A 24,799-nucleotide genomic window follows, 5' to 3' on the forward strand; every position below is an offset into this window, starting at 1 on the left:
CAATTTCCCTTTAAAGCACTTTGTTTTAATGCAAAATTGCTTGGCCCCAGGGCTTCAGGCATCCATTAAATTCTGAAAGCCACATCAGATTCTGGGGCAGACCATTTAATCAGGTTCCCTTTCCACTACAGAGATTCGAACACCCGAGGCTCTGCAGCCTGACCAGTTAACAACCTGCCTGGGTGACAATGGTGTTCCTGTCGCCTCCCCATATCAAATCGGCAGCACACATCTAATTCCTGGACAGAGGAAAAGCTCAGGTTAAGGTACATCATGAGTAATTCCTGATGAAGCAGCCTCTACATGGACATTTAAGTATAACTGAGGAACGCTTCGGAGACGTGGTTTCTAGTGCCAACATTTTTTGGAAGGGTTAGCTGGCAGACTGAAGGAGGAAGCATGGACAGTAATGAATCTTGGATGCTCTGAAAGCATGAACCAAGGCCTCCAAATCACATTGAAAAAGGCAGTGGCATAGTCCACAAATATTCTGCCCAGGCAGCTATGAGAACATTTTTGCAATGGTTCCACGTGTTCCACTCCCTGCCCTTTAAAATATCCGTTTAAAACTCCTTTGGGACAATGTCACATTGAAGCAAAACTGGAGTCGTACAGGCTTTTTTACAACCCCTCCCAGAGTTCCCCAGTGAGGACTTGAACTTGTGATCTTTGACACCAGAAGCAATTATTTAATAGTCTTGCTTTTCCCTTTGATTGCTCTGTTCAGATGAACACAGAAAAGAAAACCACAGTGTGCTCCCGAGCGATTTCTGCCTTTCTTTCCTAGGATGCTCCAATGGATGGAAATTACATTTTCTTCATTTGTTCCCTGGTAGCAGCTCTTATTCTTAAAAAAGAAAAGAAAAAAAAGAAATCTTAGTTATCTTTTTTTTTTCATAGGCTTTCTGTTCTTACTTCTAGTCTGTGGACTGCAATCGTGGGGCCAGAAAATCAAGGAACCATTGTTTGTACAGCTGTGTCTGGCCTACTCAGATAAGATAAAAAAACACCAGTTGAAAGGGGGACTATAGGATAGATCACCGCGAATGCAGCTTAGCCTTAAATCAAAGGAAGAAATGAAATAATGGGAGTCTGATAAAGCAAAATTGAAAGGAAGAGGAACTATTTCAAGATGTATATTTTGATACTTTTTTTTTTTTTTTTTAAGGATACTTTTGATAAATGGTCACTGCAAACTTAGTGCTTTCAGGATTGGAGACTCTGCTGTGGTAGCCGAAATCACTGAGTAAATTTTGGATTTCCACTTTGTGTTCCCACCATTAGTTAGTGATGAAACTAATGAACAAACAAGATTATACACATTTGCAATCTGCAAGGAGGTAGCTATGTTCTACCCATTTGTTTAATCTTTTCACACATTCAAAATCATCTCATTGGAAGGACACTGAGATGCCTCCAATCTCACAAAAAACAGAGGAACTCTTGTGCCTTGTTTTTTTTGAGAAATGTGAGCCTGCAACCACTACACTGAATTTGCCACCACTCAAGGAAGCACAAACCAGCATCACTGATGGATCTATACAGAAATTTGTAATCATCATTGTTGGTGTTGTCATCATCATTACACTTCTTGGTCCTTTATCTCTATAGTTCTGTTCTAAACCAGGCTTCATTTTTTCCAATAACAAGTTTTGTTGGGATGGCACTCATCTAGGATTGTGTATATATTGTAAACACAGCTACCTATCTGGTTTGGTTCTGGCACAGAGTATGTACTAGCCCTTAATGCATAATCTGCTGGCCTCAAATATCAGGTATTATAAGAGGTGATATTACCTCCCACAATGGATGAAATATACTTCTCAGTGTCAAGATTAGGAAAAATAGATTAGATGCTAGGTTTTTGAAAAGATCCCTCCACTAAAAGGCAACCTGGAAATTGAAAAGATAATAATGTTGTGCACTTAGGTGATTCACCCTGCTAATATCTAGCATTCCCAAGCTACATCCTATCAATGATGGGCATATGGAAAACAAGTGATTAAAAAAACCCCTTCCAAAACACGGTGAGCAACGAAAACAAGCTGATGGCAATACATAGAATAATGGAGAAATTGGGTTGTTTGTGAAAAATGAAACCCACATAAAAGCAGTTCTGGGAAGTGACTGAGAAAAGAACTTTGGGAGTGAGGGTGCCCTTTGTTGGGGACAACAGCTGCAAACATTTTCCTGAAGGGACAGGTTTGTTTCCACATTTACCAGGCTGTTTACCACTTGGAGCTGGTGCCAGTGAGGGCAGATAGAACATGCGAAACAATCCACAAGGGAGTTCTTTTAGCAAGCTGTGTTGAATGTCCATTTCTGTCAACCTGAATGGTGAGAGAGGTCACAGGAGCAAGGACAGGGCATGAGGCCAGTAGGAAATGAGCGGCAGGAGCAGAATCTTGGCCAGGAGACCTGGTTCACAGAGAAGCTGTCCAAGAGGAAGTGAGGGGTAACAACAGAATATTGGCTTGAGACCTGCATCACTGGGGAGCTGTCCAACAGGAAGTGAAGGGTAGCAACAGGAAGTGAGGGGTAGCAACAGGATATTGGCTCGTCATGGTGTCGTGTCCAGACCAAACTCCACTCTGCCAAAATGTAGCCACCACCACACCACTGAGCTGCAGTTCAATTAGGTGGTAGAGGGATTAGCCGGCGCAATGCATTGTTACCAGGGTGCACCCGATTGTACAACAATCTTCAAGGAGGCTCCTTCCGTGTACCCCAGGATACCCCAGGATATTGGCTGGAGACCACTTGGGAGCCGTCCAGCCACCACCAAGTTGTCAGAGCAGTAAGCCGCTAGGGACTGTCAGTTTTTAGACCTGATGGCTCCATGTCTTCCTAGATCTTCTTAGGCCTGGATCCAGAGCATTCATGGACTTTGTCCTCTCCTCCTGAGTGGAGACACATGCGATCAGCAGGATGTGCCCATAGACTTATATGCAAAATAGAGCGGTCAATCTTGCGTATAAGCCTATGGACACATAGACTTACATGCAAGATTCATGACTCTATTTGCGTATAAATCTATGGTCACATCCTTCCAATTGCCATGTTTGTTTGTTTGTTTTTAAAGACTTTTTTTTAGAGACAATCGGCAGGGACAGGGAGGAGCTGAATGGCTCTGGCTGGCAGGAGGAGGGAAGGTAAGCGCCTCCAAGCCAGTTCTCCCCCCGCCCCAGAATCCAAGCGGAGAGGAACCACTCTGGAGGATTCGGGGGGGGGGCAGGAACGGAACGCCTCCCCCATGGATTCCCCACCGGAACAGATGGTGGGGAATCTGTACACCCCTATATGCATGCCACGTTCCTGAGATGCACTAAACATTTGAATTTAAACATAATTTAAACATAAATCAAATCCTATAATAGTAGATTTTGTTTATAACATATTGTATTTGTAACTTGGCAAGCAAATTAAAAATAATGATGGGGTCAGTTTTCCCATCACTAATGGCTAACAGATGAAATAATAAAAAACTGGATGTAGGAATAAATGGACAATTTTCACAGTGAAGTAAGCAGTAAAGTACTTCAACTATTGGCATTGGGGCCAAGTATTGAAGTAGCCAATTTTGTAGATTAAATTAATCATGATATTTAAAACATATTGTATTTGGGATAATGAAGAAAAGGGCTGACAATAAAATGCCTTCATATAAATCTTCGGTGTGGTCTCATATTTGGAAAGAAAGAATATCTTTAAATGATCCAGGCTTGCCCTGCCTGATCCATAATACTCTCATAATACTAGAACTCAAAGGGGTCATCCCATGAAGCTGACTGGTGGGAGATTCAGGTAGGGGTGTACGAAACCCCCCTTACCTGGCTCCACCGGGTTCTGCTGGCAGGGGAGGCGCTCCATCCCTCCCCCTGGAATCCTGGCCTGCCGGCTCCACTCTGCAGGGATTCCGCGGAGCCGCCAGCCGGCCCCGCCAGCAGCTGGACATCCAGCCGCTGGCTAGCAGGGACGCAAATGGCAGTGGCTGTAGCCGCTGCCGTTTGCATCCCTGAATTCAGCCATGATAGGCTATGTAAAGACTTACATAGCCTATCATATCTGGGTTAAAAAACCCACAAAAAACGCGTACGCAAATGGCGGCGGCTACGGCCGCCGCCATTTGCGTTCCTTATTTTTGGCCATCTTAGTCTACATAAATATTTACGTAGACTAAGACAAAGACAAGAAAGGGGAATGAAAATATCGTAGCGGATGCTATTTGTATTCCCCTTTCTTTTCACCGTCTTACTCTACGTAAATATTTACGTAGAGTAAGACGGCGAAAATAAGGGGGAACGCAAATAGCGTCCACTACGCTATTTGCATTCCCCCTTATTTTCGCCGTCTTAGTCTACTTAAATATTTACGTAGACTAAGACAGCCAAAAATAAGGAACGCAAATGGCGGCGGCCGTAGCTGCCGCCATTTGCATACGCGTTTTTTGTTTTAACCCAGACGTGATAGGCTACGTAAGCCTTTATGTAGCCTATCACGAATGGGGGGGGGGGAAATCAGACTGCAAATGGCGGTGGTGGTGGCAGCCAGTCGGAAGACCAGCCGCCGCCGCCGCTGGAGCCGCCGCCGTCCCGAACATCCGCCCCAGGTAAGTCTCGTCCCGGGGGAGATCCATGGGGTGGCGGGGGGGGGTGGCAGGCCATTCCGCCATGGAGTTTGGGGGGCCGAATGCACTGTCATTCGGCCTCACCGAGATCCGTGGCGGAAATCTCTGACATCCCTAGATTCAGGACAGATAAAAGGAAGGACTTCATCACACCATGCAGGGTTAAACGATGGAATTTGCTACCACAGGATGTAGCGATGGCCACCAACTTGGATGGCTTTAAAAGGGGGCTAGACAAAGTCCTGGAGGAGAAGGCTATCAATGGCTACTAGTCCTGATGGCTATGTGCTACCTCCAGTTAGGGATGTACGAATCCCTTACCTGGCTCCACACAGGGGTATCCGCGGTGGGGGGGAGGTGCTCCGTCCCTCCCCCTGGAATCCTTGATGGGGGGGAGGCGCTCCATCCATCCCCCCGGAATCCTGCTCGGCCGGCTCCGCTGGGCAGCCCTGCAGGAATGCAAATGGCGGCTTTTGTAGCCGCCACCATTTGCGTCCCTGTAGTGAGCCGTGATAGGCTACGTAAATATTTATGCAGCCTATCACGGCAGGGGGAAAACCCCAGCGTACACAAATGGCAGTAGCCGCCGCCATTTGCGTACGCTGGAGTTTGTTTCCCCTTGCCGTGATAGGCTACGTAAATATTTACGCAGCCTATCATGGCAGGGGGAAAACCCCAGCGTACGCAAATGGCGGTAGCCGCCGCCATTTGCATACGCTGGGGTTTGTTTCCCCTTGCCGTGATAGGCTATGTAAATAATTACGTAGCCTATCACGACAGCGGGAAAAAAACCCCAGCGCATGCAAATGGCGGTAGCCGCCATTTGCATATGCTGGGGTTCCCCCCTCCGCCGTGATAGGCTACGTAAATATTTACGTAGCCTATCATGGCCTCCGCAGGGACGCAAATGGCATCCCTGCATTAGCCGTGATAGGCTACGTAAGTATTTATGTAGCCTGTCACGGCTAGGAAGAGGAGGAAGCAAATGGCAGCCAGGACAGCTGCCATTTGCAAAGCAGCGCGGACGGGAACAGGTAAGTGCTCCATTTCACGTGCCTTTCGTGGGTTGGGGGGGCGGGGGCTTCGTTCTGCAATGGATTTCGGGGGGCTGAATGCACTGGCATTTGGCCTCACCAAGATCCGTCGCGGAATTCTCTGACATCCCTACCTCCAGTACCAGAGGCAGTGAGCCTATGTACACCAGTTGCTGGGGAACATGGACGGGACGGTGCTGTTGCATTCATGCCCTGCTTGTGGGTTTCCCGTGGGCAGCTGGTTGGCCACTGTGTGAACAGAATGCTGGATTAGAAGGACTCTTGGTCTTATCCAGCAGGGCTCCTCTTGTGTAAGCTCCCTGGCATCTCCAGGAACGGCTGTTTCCTGGCAGCCAGCAGCAGCACCTTTCAGCCTGGATGTGGTTAGGGATGTGTGAATCAGCAAAACATTTTCAAATGTATGGTGCTGTGAAATGCATTTTTGCGGGTGCAAGCTCGGAAATGTACGGACTTTGACCTCAAATTGTATACAACTCCATGTTCATGCCGAAAAGTGCAAACTGGGTAAATCCTCATCAAAACCAAACTGAGACAAATTCCTCATACATCCTTAGGAGTGGTTAGGGCTGACCCCAATGAGGCCTGATTCTATTGAATCTGCCCCCCTGAAGTCCATGGAGGATCAGATCTCCTACCTCTGCCTCCTTGTGAAGTCCTCACTGGCTGGATCCTGCCTGCCGCCGGCTCTGTAGCCCCAGCGATATGGCCGTCATTGCCATATTGCTGCCTGGAGTGATGGACTGCGGATGCAAATGGCATCCACTATGCCATTTGCGTTCCTATTCTTTGATGTGATAGGCTACATAAATCTTTATGTAGCCTATTGCATGAAAAAAACATGGACGCAAATGGCATATTTGCGTCCCTGTTCCTTTGTGTGATACGCTACGTAAAGATTTACATAGCCTATCACGTCAAAGAGCAGGGACGCAAATGGCGTCTGCTACACCGGATGCCATTTGCGTCTGCAGTATGTCAGTCCAGCCAGTGATACGGCAATGGCGGCTGTATTGCTGGGGCTTCAGAGCCAGCCTGTGGAATCGCCATGGAGTGGAGCCGGCCAGCCAGGATTCCGGGAGGAGGGACCAATCGCTCCCCCCCAGTGAATACCACAAAACTGAATGGGGTGACTATTTTGTACGCCCCTAGGAGTGGTACAGAAAAGGTCCAGCAACAGAGGTGTATTTCCTAGTGTCCGGTGAGGATAACGCTGTGACTGGTGTGAGCAGGCCCAGTGCAGCAGCCAGCTTCCTGGTATCTCTGTAGACCAGAAAGTGAGGCAGCAGGTGGCCTCACCAGATGGTTTAAGGAGTTAGGGTAGCAGGCTTGAGGGTTACTGAGGTGCAGGGCTGGAAGTAGGGGCATATGGGTTTTGTTCCATCTGTTCTGTCTGTGTTTCAGTTTGTCTGTTGTCTTTCATTCCATTGTCTGCTCATTGACATAATCAAATAGGGGTGTACAAGAATTTCACTTCACTCGCGCAAGTGCTCATTATAGCTAGTGCGCATTAGCACAAGTGTGCATTAGTATTAATGAGCATTAGCACAAGTGCACACTTGTATTAATGTCTATAGTGCAAGTGCAATTTTGCGCAAATCCTCACCAAAAGTGAAAAACTGATCCCCAGTTTTGACCTTGGGGCCAATTCAGCAGGGTTCTCCTTAAGTTCTTGTAATTTGCAAAGTGAAATTAAGTAGAATGTTTCTAGGGAGGTAGTGGGCTCTCCCACTAGGGATGGCGGAGAATTCCACCATGGACTCTGGGGGGGGCGGATTCTTGGAATCCGCCCCCCCGGAGTCCGTGGCAGAACGGACCACCCTACCCCATCACCCCGCAAAGTCTGACCCGGCCAGATCCTACCTGGCGCTGTCGGGTCCAGGTCCAGCCGGGGCTGTCTGCAGCCAGTCTTCGGACGCGAATGGTGTCCTGCCTAGTGGACACCATTTGCCTCCCTTCCCCTTCCCGTGATAGGCTAAATAAGATTTACGTAGCCTATCACGGGAAGGGGAAGGGAGGCAAATGGCGTGTGCTGTGCCATTTGCGTCCCTTCCCGTGATAGGCTACATAAAGATTTACATACCCTATCATGGGAAGGGGAAGGGACGCAAATGGTGTCTGCTAGGCTGGACACCATTTGTGTCTGAAGACCGGCCGCAGCCAGAAGTCCGGCTGCGGCCGGCCCTGGCCGGTAGCTCTGCGCAGTTGCTGAGGAGAGGAGCTGGCTGGGGAGGATTCCAGGGTGGAGGACCGGATCGTCTCACCCCCACAGAACCCCCAGCAGACTCCAAGTAAGGGGGTTTCGTACACCTCTATCTCCCACACTGGAGGCATTCAAGATGAAGCTGGACAGCCATCTGTCAGGGATGCTTTGACTTAGATTCCTGCATTAAGCAGGGGGTTGGACTTGATGGTCTTATAGGCCCCTTCCAACCCTACTATTCTATGATTCTATGATTCTAATGTTTCCTTCCTTTCTTAAAAAAAAGGAAGAAAGCCAGTGCTATTTTTCTTTTCTTCCTGGCACCCTTTCAGAGTTCATACATTTCACTTTCACTTTTAATTTCTTTGTCTCACCAGATGGCACAAAATCTATGACTCCTCATACCCCAGTAGATCAATGAATTTCCAGGACTTCTGTTCTCTTGATTCTTTGGTCATCATTTAGACTGTTCCTGCCAACGTCCCTGAGACATTATTTGATGGAGCAATATATTTTTATCCAGAGCCTTTGCTTTCTGTCACATTTCACCTCCCTACACATACGCCACAAGAGGTTTAATAACTGCTGCTGCTGCTTTCACACAAAAAACTTCTGTGTCCATGACTTACTTATGGCTCCATATCAAGCAATAAAGCATCATTGATTTTCTGCCCTGCTGGCTTTTGGGACTTTTCTTCACCTACTGAGGTTGAGTTTCAGAAAACCTCTTTTCTGAAGCAGGTTAATTCGTACAATCCACCTATTGAGTCTCCTAAAAGGGGCCTTTATTGAACAACAGCCACTGCACCACTTCTTGTCTGAGTTTATACTTAGAGGGACTGGGGCTAAAACTAGGATGACTCTTGATTTAGGTTGTATTGTCTCATATGGCAAGCTGCTTGAAGCACTGGAAAGGAAGCTGAAACAGTTGTACTTATGGCTGAGCTGAAATTTCCCATTTAAGAACATGAGAACATAAATAGAGCCATACAGAATCAGACCAGAGGCCTCTCTACTCCAGCATTCTGTTCACACAATGTCCAACAAGGTGCCTCAATAGGAAGCCCATAAGCAGGACATAAGCTCAATAGGCACCCTTCCGCTCATGTTCCCCAGCAATTCATATACAGAGGCATAATGCCCCTGATACTGGAGATAATACATCACCATCCTGACTAGCTGCTATTGATAGCCTTCTCCATCAGGAATTTGTCCTCCAGAAATCCCTTTATCCTCCAGCCTTATCCTCCAGAAATCCCCTTTTAAAGCCATTCAGGTTTGTGCCTGTAACATTTGCCTGTCTTGTTATGTATGTTTTTATATCGTTTAATTTAACCCAGGTAGGGTTAATAATGTGTCAGAGAGTGAGTGAAAGGTGGGAGGGGCCTGAGTGTCTGTGAGGATTCTGAGGTTATATAAAGGATGAGCTGACAGTTGGTCAGATAGGGTCATAGGGATTGTGGAAGCAATATCTAGGTCGTGGGGTTTGTGTGTGGGATTTTAGGAGGGGTAGAGTAGGTAGGGAAATTAGGAACTAGCATTGATTAATAATAACTTCTCACTTTGCATTTTTTAAATAAATCTTTGTTTTCAAAAATCCAAATCTCCATGTGTTGTTTGATTTTTATGCTACCTTTATTATATCTATTTCCTTGTTACGTCTCCTGTAGTGGGTTGAGAGAATTGAGTATATTGAGTTTCTCTGGAACCCAGAGAGGGTCAAAGGCTGAAGCTTGTGATGGGGCCAGATGCCATGATGGGGCCAGTGGGTACAGCTGTCCAAAAGTGAAAGCAGGCATTCCTGAGGGGTTTGTGTCATGCTCTACCTTGGAGGAGGATTCATCTGAGGAAGAAGAGGAGGGGGAAAGCCAGCACAATGGGCCCTAGCTGGAGTTCAGCAAGGTATAGGAGGCCTTGGTTGACAGAACTCTGGCAAATTCTTAAAGAGATGGCAGTACCAGACCACCTTACCTGTCTCCTGAGAAACCTGTACGAGGGTCAAGAAGCAACAGTAAGAACCGGACATGGAACAACTGAGTGGTTCAAAATTGGGAAAGGAGTATGACAAGGCTGTATATTGTCGCCCTGCTTATTTAACTTATATGCAGAGTACATCATGAGAAACGCCGGGTTGGATGAATCACAGGTCAGAATTAAGATTGCCGGGAGAATTATCAACAACCTCCGATATGCAGATGATACCACCCTAATGGCAGAAAGTGAAGAGGATCTAAAGAGCCTCTCGTTGAGGGTGAGAGTGGAAAGTGCAAAAGCTGGTTTGAAACTCAACATTAAAAAAACTAAGATCATGGCATCTGGCCCTATCACTTCCTGGCATATAGAAGGGGAAGAAATGGAAGCAGTGACAGATTTTACTTTCTTGGGCTCCAAGATCACCACAGACAGTGACTGTAGCCATGAAATTAAAAGATGCTTGCTCCTTGGGAGGAAAGCTATGGCCAACCTAGACAGCATAGTAAGAAGCAGAGACATCACCTTGCCAACAAAGGTCCGTCTAATCAAAGCTATGGTTTTCCCAGTAGTAATGTACGGCTGTGAGAGCTGGACTATAAGGAAGGCTGAGCGCTGAAGAATTGATGCTTTCAAACTGTGGTGCTGGAGAAGACTCTTACGAGTCCCCTGGACTGCAAGGAGGTCAAATCAGTCCATCCTAAAGGAAATCAACCCTGAGTGCTCATTGGAAGGACAGATATTGAAGCTGAAGCTGAAATACTTTGGCCACCTAATGCGAAGAGAAAATTCCCTGGAAAAGACCCTGATGCTGGGAAAGATTGAAGGCAAAAGGAGAAGGGGATGGCAGAGGATGAGATGGCTAGATAGCATCACCGATGCAATGAATATGAATTTGAGCACACTCCGGGTGAGAGCAGAGGACAGGAAGGCCTGGCGTGCTATGGTCCATGGGGTCACAAAGGGTCGGACATGACTTAACGACTGAACAACAAAACAAATTCAGCTTTTCGCTGCAAACAACAGCACCTTAACCTTTGCTTTGCTTTCAAGATACCCCATCAGATAAGCTCTTAGACCTTGGCTACGCATCTGGATAATGTTTTCAGACACCCCCCTTACTGGCCTGGATGCTTGCTCAAACAGACGCTGGTGAACTGACCTCTGGACTGCCTTGACTTTGCCTCTGCCTGCAAACCCTCCTCGGAACTTCAGTGTATGACTTTGGACTGAACTGGTTGCTCTCTCGCTGCTGCTCCTAGGACTATCTGTGCTTTGCCTGAGGCCCTTGTTGAAACTGGTTCTCAGTTTCTGAGGAGGAGGCTGGAGAAGGGTGGGAACGCCACAGTGCCCATCAAACATTTTGTGATACTGAATTCCGTGGTTTAACTAGATGCTATGTGAAGAAGTACTTTCTTTTATCTGTCCTGAATCTCTCACCATTCTGCTTCATGGGATGACCCCACTCGGTTCTAGTATTATGAGAGAGGGAGAAAAATGCCTCCTTATCCACTTCCTCCACACCATGTATATTTTTTCCACCTCTACCATGTCTCTCCATAATCGCCTTTCTTCTAAGCTAAACATCCTCAGATGTTGCAACCATTCCTAATAGGGGAGTTGCTCCAGCTCCTTGATGAATTTGGTTGCCCCTTCCTGTGAGGTGTTCTACTCAGGTGTAGAGGGAAGGACTCAAAAGATGTATGTGACAGTGTTCCTAATGTGACTGCAGTCCAGCAACACACATACAGTGGCTGTCTTTTACCCAGCATCCAGCACTCAATGGGGCACTACAGTTTGAGCTTAGTCACAGCCCCAGTGAGGTGCTGCTCTGGCATGATTCCCCATCCTGCTCCCCAATTGGTTTTCTTCTGAGGAATAGTTATTGTCACATAGCCAAATCTATTTGGCTATGTGACACCATCAATGTTCTTAGGAACACTGCTGACAAGTCTGAAAAAACAATGATGATGGAGTGCTCTTCTGAAGTGCAAATGGCAGAAAGAAGGTGAGCAAAGTGGGGGAGGTGGTTCAGATGTAGTGCTGAGATGAACCCACCCTCCTCAATTCATGGTCCCATTTGCATTGGGAGGCCATCTGGGTGATTTGGGGGTGAGGTGGTGGGCTGGAATGGTGAGCCAAGCTTACTGGAGCAGGAAGCCACTGTTTCCCCCATCCCCCTTCACACTGAAGCAGAAAGCCACTGAAGCAGGAAGCCACAAAATGGGGCTTTGTGGGAGATTTAAAATGGCTTGCGCAGTTGAAAGCACAAAGCACAGTTGTATGTGCTGAACCCTGGACCTTTTATTTACAGCCACACTTCATCCAAGGTCATTGTATTTACAGTCACACACCAATTCCCCCTCCCCAACACACACTAATATCTGATATTGCAAGTGTGTCTGGCTGGAAGAAAAATGGTTGAAAGACAGTCCTTCCATTTTTGCACTTGCAAGTTGCAATTGCTCTGCACACACTTTACATATACATGAGGCATACCCATGTTTAAAGACAATCATGTGCTACCATCACATGTAATTTGGCCCTTAGTAGGTGCAAAAAGTGGGGAACCTTTCCCTCCCATAAACCCAAGGAGTATCTTCACAGACTCCTTGCCATTAGGAAAGGGTGAGAATTTTGTTTCACTTCAGTTCCAATAAGAATTTACCACCATTCACAAAGTTCACCATATCAAAAAGAACTCAACAAAAAGCACTTAAGATTTTTTAAAAATTAGAATATGGGAAAAAGCAAAACTGACATATTTGCCCATCCAGGCTCAGGGCTTTGAGTGCTTTGCTCTAAAAAGTCTGAATCTGTGTGTATTCAATCCTGTTAGTGCTTAATTCTGTTTGCCACTTCTTTTTCCACTCAACTACTTGTCCTTAACAACTATGTCATGGACGTCTCCATGCTGGAAATAGGAGTAAAACTGAATTTGGCTTTTGCTGATGGGTGGGAATTTTGTTTTAGTTCATTATTGATACTAAAATTTGCAATGTTCATATTTGGGAGAGAAAGAACTTGAGATTCTAAAAATTTGAATGTAGGAGAAAGCAAAATGGACAGATTTGCCCATCTCTAGTTGCTACAGACTTCAAATTCTGGAGAAGCTCAACTACTCAATTGACACAATAAAGTTGTTAGATTGGCTGCTCTATGACTAATTCATACATTTCATTGATCTGCATAATGTATTCTATGTACAGATCTTGAGTTTCTTTGGCACAGAATTAAAAACATTAAAAATCTCTTCTACGTCTTTTAATGCAGGGAAGACTCAGCAATATGCATCATGTTCACTTCCAACTCGGCCTCTTCCCAGTGTGAAAATAGCCAGGAAAACATTGACATCATGTGGCTATATTGGGCCAACCCATCTAATGAATCCCAAAGGCTTTCAGCCCATTATGCTAGTTCATTAATTCAATTACATCTCACCATGCACTCAGAATGAACCAACGTACATGTTTTGATGGTTACATGAAGGGTGTTTTTTGTTTTAGTTTTTCAAGTGGCTTCTACAAGATGGCCATAGTGCGTAGACTGGCTGTTAGAGGGAGAGGATGAAGTTGCTGGGGAGAATTTTTAATGAATCTTTTGATAGTATATAAAGTGTAACCCATCCTGAGCCCATGGGATACCGTGCACTAAGGTTTCTGACCAAGAGTTTGGATGCCAGATGTTTAAAATGACAATGCTGCCTGGGCTTCTTAGGGCACAATCCTATAGGGATAGTTGGGTGCCTCCAAACTTGGAGGCAACTGACTATCCAAAGCAGGGCAGCTGGAACACAGAGGAGATCTGTGCTCCAGATACCCTGCATTTGTGGCTAGATGGCTGATTTTGGCTATCTAGCCAGGGTGCCTCAGAGTGGTGTGGGGGGAATCCGGATGGTGCATAGGAAGTGTTATAACAGAATTTCCACCCTCCCCTCCCCTCCCCACCCCCAGGAATGCCCCCTGTTTGGCCACTCTGCACTGCTCTTATGAGTGCAGAGCTGGGGACGAACCACTCCACATACGAGGCAGCAGGGGAGGGGGTAGGGAGGCGGTTTTCTGAGTGCTGGCCCCAAGCTTGGTTCCCAGAAAATGAAAACTCCTATGGCCTTGTAGATGCTGTCTAGCGGCCACAGGATTGCACCTTTAGTGTAGGGTCCTATGTTTGCAATTTATTTAAGCCAGCTTCCAAAGGAATGCTGCAACATGTATCCAATGAGTAAGCATCAGCATTTTCTTATGATAAGACTGCCCTCCCTCTTCCCCCCCAAATCCACCTCACTTTTCTCACCATCATTTTCAGGAAGAGCTACCTCTTTATTTCATGGGTGGGGAGCTTTTTTCAACCCAAGAGTTGCACCCCTCATGGCTAACCTTCCCAGGGGCATGGGCTAGCAGTGGACATGTCCAAGGCAAAATGTAGGTGGGGCCTCCCTCCCTTTCTGTCATACACTCCCCTCCCCCCACTCATACACATAACACACACTCATGTATCCTTACACATAACTAGGGATGCTGTAGAAATTCAAGATGGACTAAAATGAGCTCGGAGTTCTAAGAATCCAACCTGCAGAATCCACTGCAGAGTGACCTCCTCAGGCTGTGCAGAGTCTGTGGACTTTTGGATGATTTTTTTTTTTAACTTTCCCGAAATTTAAGCATATTTATTTGTAGGAAAATATGCAGGTTTCTGCTGAGGAAAAGTTGAACGGAATGGGGGACAATACGGTAAATGTTATGTACTAAGGTAAATTATGTCAATTCTTATGAAACCTCTTAATGACGTAATATTTGCATATGATGAAAAAAACTCACATCCATCTGTGAGCAGACAATTGAACAAAAGGCACCTGACAATCCGTGAAACACAGACAGAGTGGATGTTACACAGTCTGTACATCCCTACACATACCAAATACATTCATGCACACAAACATAACACACTCATTCCTATTCTCACATATAGCACACCCACATGCACACATATTACACCTAGGGATGTGCAAATCAGCAAAACTCGAATTTGCCAAGGTTCTCCGAATTCCATCTTGAAGCTTGTTCTGTATCAGGTTGCAAGGTTTGCTCCCCCCCACACATGGAAATCCATGTGTATTCTTGTGCATATTTCCCCAAACGTACGCATCAATTGTGTGCATCTATACATTCTTCTCCCATTGATTAAAGTGTGTTTGTGTGCATTTTTCAAAAGTGTGCATTTTTTTATGTGCATTTTTCAAATATACGCATGCTGTCAAATGCATTGGGGGAGGGGGGGAGTCCATGAATTGCATTCGAAGCACGGAACTCTACAGACTTTGACCACAGATTGTGTGTGAGTCTATGTTCAGTCTGGAAGGTGCAAACTGGATAAATCCTGATTAAAAATGAACTGAAATGCATTTCTCATACATCCCAAAGTACACCCTAACCCCAAATGTTCAAGTGTTGGTTCCCAGGGTGTGTGTGTGCCTTTCAAGCCTAATTACTGTGGGTTGCTTGATTTTGGGGAAGTGTCACAGCACACGGGCAAGGGAGGGTTAACTCTTCCTTCGCCAGCTGCAAAACCTAAAAAAAATCACCCCTGTGCTGCAAGTTGGCTTGAAGAACAGTCAACACACACCTCCCACTGGCACCAATGGAAGCTTTTTAAGAAGTCTAATTGCTGTGTGTGTGTGTGTGTGTGTGTGTGTGGGCAGGGGGAGAACAGGAGACTGTGGACTGCAATAGCTACCACAGCAGCCTGAGGGGAAGAAGGAAGGGCAGCTGCCCAGGGACTGAGAGTGGATGATGGGCTCTTGCCATCTGCTTGCTCATGCTTTTGTATGGCATCCTCCTCGTGACTAGACCTTGCTGCCAGAACATTCCTGCTTCATGAAGAGGCCCAGGGACTGTGAGTCAGCGCTTTGGCCAGCAGCCCCAACCACATTGGTCCAGGAAGTTCCATAGAGCCATTGATAGACTTATCCTCCATACATTCATCCAATCCCATCAAAGCTTGTGGACATCACCATGTCCTATGGCAATGAGTTACACGAATAGCTTACACAATGTGGGGAGAAATATTTTCTTTGGACTGTGCCAGTACAGGTTGGTTGTTCGGAATTCGGTGGGGCCATGATTCCATTCTGGGTTTCAGCCAGAAGCAGCTAGAATGCTAAAGGAGCTGTTCAAGGTGCTGAACCCTATCGCCAAAATAGCTTCAGCACTTTGGATAACTCCATTAGCATTCTGGCTGTTTCTGACTGAAACCTAGAATGGATTCACAGCCCCACCAAAATCAGAGCCACCAGCTTTTATAGGTCTGTGCTAGGGTCAAGAAGCAACAGTAAGAACCAGACATGGAACAACCAATTGGTTCAAAATTGGGAAAGGAGTACGACAAGGCTGCATATTGTCACCCCGCTTATTTAACTTATATGCAGAGTACATCATGAGAAATGCCAGGTTGGATGAATCAGAGGTCGGAATTAAGATTGCCGGGAGAATTATCAACAACCTCCGATATGCAGATGATACCACCCTAATGGCAGAAAGCGAAGAGGATCTCAAGAGCCTCTTGTTGAGGGTGAAAGAGGAGAGTGCAAAAGCTGGGTTGAAACTCAACATTAAAAAAACGAAGATCATGGCATCTGGCCCCATCACTTCCTGGCATATAGAAGGGGAAGAAATGGAAGCAGTGACAGATTTTACTTTCTTGGGCTCCAAGATCACCGCAGATGGTGACTGTAGCCATGAAATTAAAAGACGCTTGCTCCTTGGGAGGAAAGCTATGGCCAACCTAGACAGCATAGTAAGGAGCAGAGACATCACCTTGCTGACAAAGGTCCGTCTAATCAAAGCTATGGTTTTCCCAGTAGTAATGTATGGCTGTGAGAGCTGGACTATAAGGAAGGCTGAGCGCCGAAGAATTGATGCTTTCGAACTGTGGTGCTGGAGAAGACTCTTACAAGTCCCCTGGACTGCAAGAAGGTCAAATCAGTCCATCCTAAAGGAAATCAACCCGGAGTGCTCATTGGAAGGACAGATACCGAAGCTGAAGCTCAAATATTTTGGCCACCTAATGCAAAGAGAAAACTCTCTGGAAAAGACCCTGATGCTGGGAAAGACTGAAGGCAAAAGGAGAAGGGGATGACAGAGGATGAGATGGCTAGATAGCATCACCGATGCAATGAATATGAACTTGAGCACACTCTGGGAGAGAGCGCAGGACAGGAAGGCCTGGCGTGCTATGGTCCATGGGGTCACGAAGAGTCGGGCACGACTGAACGACTGAACAACAACAACAACTGCTATGCTGGCTGGACAGGATGGGAGCTGTAGTCCAACACATCTGGAGGGCACCAGATTGGAGAAGGCTGCTCTGTGTCAGTGATATCTTCCCTTACACCACAATCCTATGCATATCTACTCAGAAGTAGGGATGTATGGATTGTGTAAAATCTGTCTGTGTTCCACAGATTGTCAGGCGCCTTTCATTCCATGGTCTGGTCATCAATGGAATCAGATTTGTTTTTAGTTTCCAAATTGGTGCAAATGCACATTTGCGCAAATGCACACATGCAAAAATGCACAAATTTCCCCAGAATGTGCAAATCCCCCAATGTGCATTTTCATGCTTTAGCCTGTGGGGAAATGTGCATTTTGACTGGGTTTTTTTGTGTGTTTGGTGTACTTTTGGATGACAAAATTTGTGCAGAATTTGGGAACATCAGAAAGATGGTTTACAAGCCTGCAGATCTGCCCAATGGGGGAAAAGCTAGTCTGTGGTGGAATCCACTGGTCAGATTCATCAAAATCTGAAATCATTTGGTTCTGTTGTGGATTTCTCAGACATCCACTCAGAAGTAAGCTCTACTGCGTTCAGTGGCACTTACTCACAGGGAAGTGGGCATAGGATGGCACCTTTAGTCATCTTTTTTTCTCAACTAAATGAAATCCAAATCATTTGTTTTTTCTCCATAGGGAAGGTGCTCTAACCCCTTGATCCCACGTCCCCAAAAGTGTGACTCAGTGTTGGAAGATGAGTGGATATACATCTCTCTCTCTCTCTCTCTCTCTCTCTCTGTATGGGTGTGTGAGAGAGATTTTATTAATGCAATCTATCTAAAAAAACAACAAACTGAAAGTATTCTGAGGTCTTGAGCCATGTGCCATGAAATTTAGTTTCAAGTGCCATACTGTGAAAACAAAGGTGAATTAAAGTACACTGACTTCCCCCTTGATTTGAAAAAAGGGGGACAGGAGTGGGTTTAATGGACAATTATAAAAAAGAACTCAAAGTGACAGCCACACACCCCACACATATTGATTTTTCCGCTAATGGCTCTGCTATATTGTTATGCCAGTGAGCTATATTCCCTCTGCAGCATACCAGCAGCAATGATGCATCTTCCCCCAATACCTCAAGGGAAAGTTAAGCAGCGTTCTGTTACATGCTTTGACAAATTCTTGCTGCTTGTTCTTAAAGTATTCGAACTACTTTGCGAAGACTCTGTTGCCAGTGGTTTTTACTTATGTTAGCCTGACAAGGCAATTCTTGCCAAGAGACCATGAAAAATGGATCCTTCTGCTCACCAGGGAGAGCAATTCTATGCCCCTAGACAGCATCGGGGAGGGGGGCTAGAAGATTCTTCAGTTTCCTGGCTATGGGGTTGGAGAAAGGACTCCTACCTGGGAGCCAGGAAACCGCGCTCGCCACTCCTTTCCTGCTCCCTTGTAGATGGCTACCTTTCCGTGCATGGAAAATGGAGCATGGAGACGGGAGAAAGGGGGCATTCCTGAGGGCAGGGAGGGGAGGAGACCAGGCTGGCTGTGGTATGCCATTTCCTGTGGCTGCCTGAGTCTCTTTCCCTCCCCCGCTGAGGTGCCACTGCTGGATGGGCGAAATCACCCATCTAGCAGAAATGCAGGGTGGCTGGAGCGTGGAGGCGCTGCTCACCTCCTGTCCTGCACTGGATACTTGGCAGCCTCTGATTTCAGAGGCTTCTGACTATCTGGATAGGGTTGCAGCGTTAAAGACTTGCTTCCAAGTAGGGATGTCGTGGAGGCCCGACTGGGTCCAGGAGTCCATCACCCCCCTGCCTGTGACCCCCGGACTGTCCCCCCCACATAATGCCTCTAATATTGCATATATTAAACTTTCCCGGCCTCCAAGCTGCACATATTTAAATATGCACATTTTTAACTTTTAACTTCCTTTTTGCGCACACAACAAAGGCAGAAAAATGGTGGGAGCTCACTGAACGGGATCCCAGTGAGTCCAGGCGACTCGCTTGAGCTCGTGGGCAGTCTGAGCGCAGGTCTGCGGGGGGTGAGCAGGGTCTGTGCTTCTGTGGGCGCCTGGAGAACCCCGGCTAGGATGCATTCTCACATCCCTACTTCCAAGTCAAACTGGAATGAATGTGCATCTGTTGAAAAGGACAGTTTCCATGAAAGCTTATGGTGCAATGAATTTGTTAGTCTTTTTGTCAAGTTCCTTGGTCCTCTCCATTTGCAGTCACACACTCCAGGCTTCAGGCTCACTGCTTTATTAGTTAGCTACCAGGTTCTTTACAAATGCCAGTCCGAGACTATTAGGCTACAAAGGTAAACAGCTTCTCCACACAATTACGAATATCAATAGAGGAGCCAAGTGGGAATTAGAGATGTTGCTGGCAGTTTCAACAAGAACTTGCTGGGCAGAATAACTTAGGGGGGGATGCCCCTCCCTTTCAGTTGTGCCCTCCTACATAGGCTATCGTGCATAGCCAACTGGGTGGAACATCTGAGCTCCACTTCTAACTTTCCCCACTTCATTTTGCATTGGACTCTAGCATCCTTCAGGTCACACCCCACACTCTCCTCCTCTTCCTCCTCCAAGACCTGGGTTCTCATGGGAGCAGAGGGGGGGGGGCTTCAGGTTGAGCCATCTGTGAGCCAAGTCCCTGAGAAGAACACCTATCCATATCTGAGCTCACAAGGGAGGAAACCTCCCTCAGTTCTGGCTGCTCCCATTCTGAGTCTGGGCTGCTAACTATCTCCACATGCTCAGAATCATTCCTGACACTGTGTTAAATAAAGGTGCCACAGGACCCTTGTTTATTTTGGCTCTAGAAAGTACTCCCCAATATTCTCTGCAGTGAATTTGGATGCCAAATATTTTCTGAATGACCCGTTTTACTCTCTGAATATTCTCCAGATATTTGGTTCTCAGTGCTAGAACCAAATATTCTCAGACATCAAACTTTGCGGGGGACTTCGTTGCATGGGACTTGCTTCTGGGTAAATATTATGGAAGGAACCTGGCTGTGGGGACAGGCATTGCTGGATAATATAGCAATGTATGAAGTGCCATGTGGAACCAGCATTATAATTCAGCTTCTAGCTAACTGTAGAAAAGTAATGGCTCAGAAGCTCTAAGGGGGCCAAGTAATCCGGAAGCAACTTTGATGGGGCTGCCTCAAACAGAATGTCTTGTGGGTGTTGCCTCAGAGAGACAAGCCTTCTCTTCCTACTTCTGGGCTCCCTGTATATGCTGCTGGCCCCACAGAGGATGGCCTTGCTGCCTTGTGGGAGTGTAAGTTCCAGACTCCTCCACAGAACTGTCAAACATACATGAAGAATGAAGATCCTGCCCCTGCAGCCCACAATAAACGGATTCATTTTCTTCGTATCAGATGATACAAACGTGTGAGCTGGCTTTGTGCTTAATACCTATCCTGTTTCAAGCTTATGGGGTTCTCTGGGGAATGGGATGTACAGTGAAGCCTCAGTGATTTGCCACCAGTTGAAGATGCCTGATGTTGATGGGCACAGCATGAGGATAATTTCCTTGTACGTCTAAGCTCTCTTGCTAGATGTTCTACCACTGAATAGAATGAATAATATCTCCACAAAGCAGGATAGTGTATGTGTATATGCATATACCTGGTTATATAAATGAATTTTGAGGAGTATTGAAATACAAAACGTAAATTTACAAAATTTATTTCTTATGCTTCTCCTCCTCCCAGTCCTGAGAGGGTTCCTGCCCTGAATTAGGTATTGTATTTTACATTGAACTGTGGTGATTCAGAGGGAATGAAGGCTGGAATACTCACAGGGTTGTTAAACTCCACACAAAAGAGAAAAACGAAATCTGGGGTTTTATTAAATGGAATTACATTCCAGAATTTGTGGTTAGGAGACAGACTTGGGGCAATCTACACAAATTGTGTCACATTCCCCTCAAATTGCGCTACACAACATATTTCACATTAGAATGTCCCTGGATATGTGTGCATGTCACTTCTCACTTGCACTGCACCATATGCTTTGTAGTCTACGGTTACATGCAAAGTACAGTTCTCATGTAGGCTAACTGCACAGCCACGCGGCACCTGAACAGAGATCTCTTAGTAGTCTGCATCTCATGATGATGTCATGGGCCTGCCTGTTACAACGCGTGCTCCTCTGCCAAAGGGAACATGTCCCTCTGCCCTCTTTCCATCCCAAATGACTATGGGGACCACATGAATGCAGCAGGTATAGACTTTATTAATTCTTGGTACAGCATAAGATCAGTCAGATCAGTGGCTGCAGGATTCAGGGCCTCCTCTCCATACCTGAAGTAAATAGTTTCAGGATAAGGCACAGAGCCTCTCAATCAATTAGAGTAAGTGTCTGCAGGGTCCTGGATACAAGGTCACATTGTGAGGTAAGTGGCTGCAGGACTGGGATGGATGCTTTCCAGGCAATACAGATAAAGTGTCTGCTGGAGCAGGCCGAAGGTCTACAGTGCAGGTAGCTGTGGGTTTGGAGGGCCTGACTCTAGAGCAGTAGCAGTAGAATCTGAGGGACTGCTTGCATACTGCTGCTTGAGGTTGATGAGTAGTTGCAGAGCCAGGATGATCTATTCCTCAGCTTGCTGGGGAATTCAGGCAGTCTTTTCTCATCCACTTGTTCCTCAGGGGCTGCTGGCTGCACAAGTAGGTCTCTTCTGGGGTTGCTAGCAGCAGACCCTCCTCTGTGTTAGGTCCCTGGCCTTCAAGGAAGCCCAGCTGCTCTTCTCTCCTTCCTCCTATACTCTTCTTTACCTTCCATTCTTCTTTCCTTCAAGTTGTTCTTTTCACCTCTTCTTCCTGAGCCTTGTCCCTCCAGTTCCCTCTTTCCTCCACCCCTGCCCAAGCTTCTAGCCTTCAGGCTTTTATCCTGTGCTTCTGCCCCACCTCTCCTGCCTCCTTCAGAGTCCTGGGTCCATTTAAAGAGCCCCTTTCTTCTCTTTAACCAGCCCTAACTGTGGCTGGCTACTGCTGCTAGGCAACCAGGCATATCCAGGAGATTGTACGGTGACCCCTGATGCCTCCTCACACTGCCTCTTGGGTAATATTCTTTAGGAAGGTGGATGGTGAGGTTGGGAAGCTCAAGTAGGTGGATGGTGAGGTTGGGAAGCTCAAGAAGGGCCAGCACCCGAAATGTGAAAATGACAAAACCAAAATAAGATGCAAAGCCTGTATCAAAACTTGATACCGCAAGCTCCATGTGAAGTACTGTAACAAAATGGGTGTTGAAAGACTGAATAAGGTGTGCTTGTCCCTGAAGAAGATAATTAGTCAAAATGAATTGGGCAAATTCAACTCCTTAAGGCAGAAGTGAAATAGCCCTTCCAAATTTGCCAGTCATTGGCAGGTGATGAATTTGGGAAACCACCAATTTCAAGGACACTTGGTTGTTGTTCAGTCATTCAGTCGTGTCCGACTCTTTGTGACCCCATGGACCATAGCACGCCAGGCCCTCCTGTCCTGAGCTCTCTCTCGGAGTGTGCTCAAGTTCATATTCATTGCATCGGTGATGCTATCTAGCCATCTCATCCTCTGCCGTCCCCTTCTCCTTTTGCCTTCAATCTTTCCCAGCATGGGTGACTTTTCCAGGGAGTTTTCTCTTCACATTTGGTGGCCAAAATATTTGAGCTTCAGCTTCAGTATCTGTCCTTCCAAGGAGCAGTCAGGGTTGATTTCCTTTAGGATGGACTGATTTGACCTCCTTGCAGTCCAGGGGACTCGTAAAAGTCTTCTCCAGCACCACAGTGCGAAAGCATCAATTCTTCGGCGCTCAGCCTTCCTTATAGTCCAGCTCTCACAGCCATACATTACTACTGGGAAAACCATAGCTTTGATTAGACGGACCTTTGTCGGCAAGGTGATGTCTCTGCTTCTTACTATGCTGTCTAGGTTGGCCATAGCTTTCCTCCCAAGGAGCAAGCGTCTTTTAATTTCATGGCTACAGTCACCATCTGCGGTGATCTTGGAGCCCAAGAAAGTAAAATCTGTCACTGCTTCCATTTCTTCCCCTTCTATATGCCAGGAAGTGATGGGGCCAGATGCCATGATCTTAGTTTTTTTCATGTTGAGTTTCAAACCAGCTTTTGCACTCTCCTCTTTCACCCTCAACAAGAGGCTCTTGAGAGCCTCTTCACTTTCTGCCATTAGGGTGGTATCGTCTGCATATCGGAGGTTGTTGATAATTCTCCCGGCAATCTTAATTCTGACCTCTGATTCATCCAACCCGGTGTTTCTCATGATGTACTCTGCATATAAGTTAAATAAGCAGGGTGACAATATGCAGCCTTGTCGTACTCCTTTCCCAATTTTGAACCACGCGGTTGTTCCATGTTTGGTTCTTACTGTTGCTTCTTGACCCTCGTACAGGTTTCTCAGGAGACAGGTAAGGTGGTCTGGTACTCCCATCACTTTAAGAATTTGCCACAGTTTGTTGTGATCCACACAATCAAAGGCTTTAGCGTAGTCAATGAAGCAGAAATAGACATTTTTCTGGAATTCTCTCGCTTTCTCCATGATCCAGGGAACGTTGGCGATTTGATCTCTAGTTCCTCTGCCTCTTCGAAACCCAGCTTGTACTTCCGGTAGTTCTCGGTTCGCATACTGCTGAAGCCTAGCTTGTAGGATTTTGAGCATCACCTTGCTGGCATGTGAAATGAGCACAATGGTGCGGTAGTTTGAACACTCTTTGGCATTGCCCTTCTTTGGAATTGGAATGTAAACTGACCTTTTCCAGTCTTGTGGCCACTGTTGAGTGTTCCAGATTTGTTGGCATATTGAATGCAGCACTTTAACAGCATCATCTTTTAGGATTTTATATAGCTCAGCTGGAATACTGTCATCTCTGCTAGCTTTGTTGTTACTAATGCTTCCTAAGGCCCACTTGACTTCACTCTCTAGGATGTCCAGCTCCAGTTCAGTGACCGCACTATCATGGCTATCAGGGTCATTCAGATCTTTCCTGTATAGTTCTTCTGTGTATTCTTTCCACCTCTTCTTAATCTCATCTGCTTCTTTTAGGTCCCTGCCTTCTTTGTCCTTTATCATGCCTGTCTTTGCACAAAACGTTCCCTTGAGATCTCCGATTTTCTTGAAGAGATCTCTAGTCTTAGCTTTGTGATACGTTCCATGGGGTTTTCTTGGCAAGAATACTGGAGTGGGTTGCCATTTCCTTCTCCAGTGGACCACATTTTGTCAGAACTCTCTGCCATGACCTGTCCGTCTTGGGTGGCCCTGCACGGCATAGCTTATGGCTTCACTGAGTTACGCAAGCCCCTTCGCCACAACAAGGCAGTGATCCATGAAGGGGAAGGACACTTGGTACAGCCCATTTATTTGTTTTTGTATTTCTACAAAGCCCCATAACAAGAGCTCTCTGGGCAGATCAGAACAATCAAAATAGCAAAATACAACACAATAGAACATAATATAAAAGTTTAAAAGCTTAAAACTACAGTACACAATAAGAATAAAAATAAAACTTAGCAGCAGTGCAAAGGTTTAAAATACAGGTACGGATTTAAGAACAGCAGAAACTGAGTGACTAAAATGCCTGGGAAATAAGAAGGTCTTCACTTGGCACCAAACAGACCACAATTTAGGTGCTAGGTGAGCCTTTTTGGGGAGCTCATTCCACAACCAGGGTGCCACAA

Source organism: Heloderma suspectum, chromosome 4, assembly GCF_057233095.1.
Source record: "Heloderma suspectum isolate Gila_16-S chromosome 4, 16-S_ref, whole genome shotgun sequence".
NCBI classification, from domain to species: domain Eukaryota; kingdom Metazoa; phylum Chordata; class Lepidosauria; order Squamata; family Helodermatidae; genus Heloderma; species Heloderma suspectum.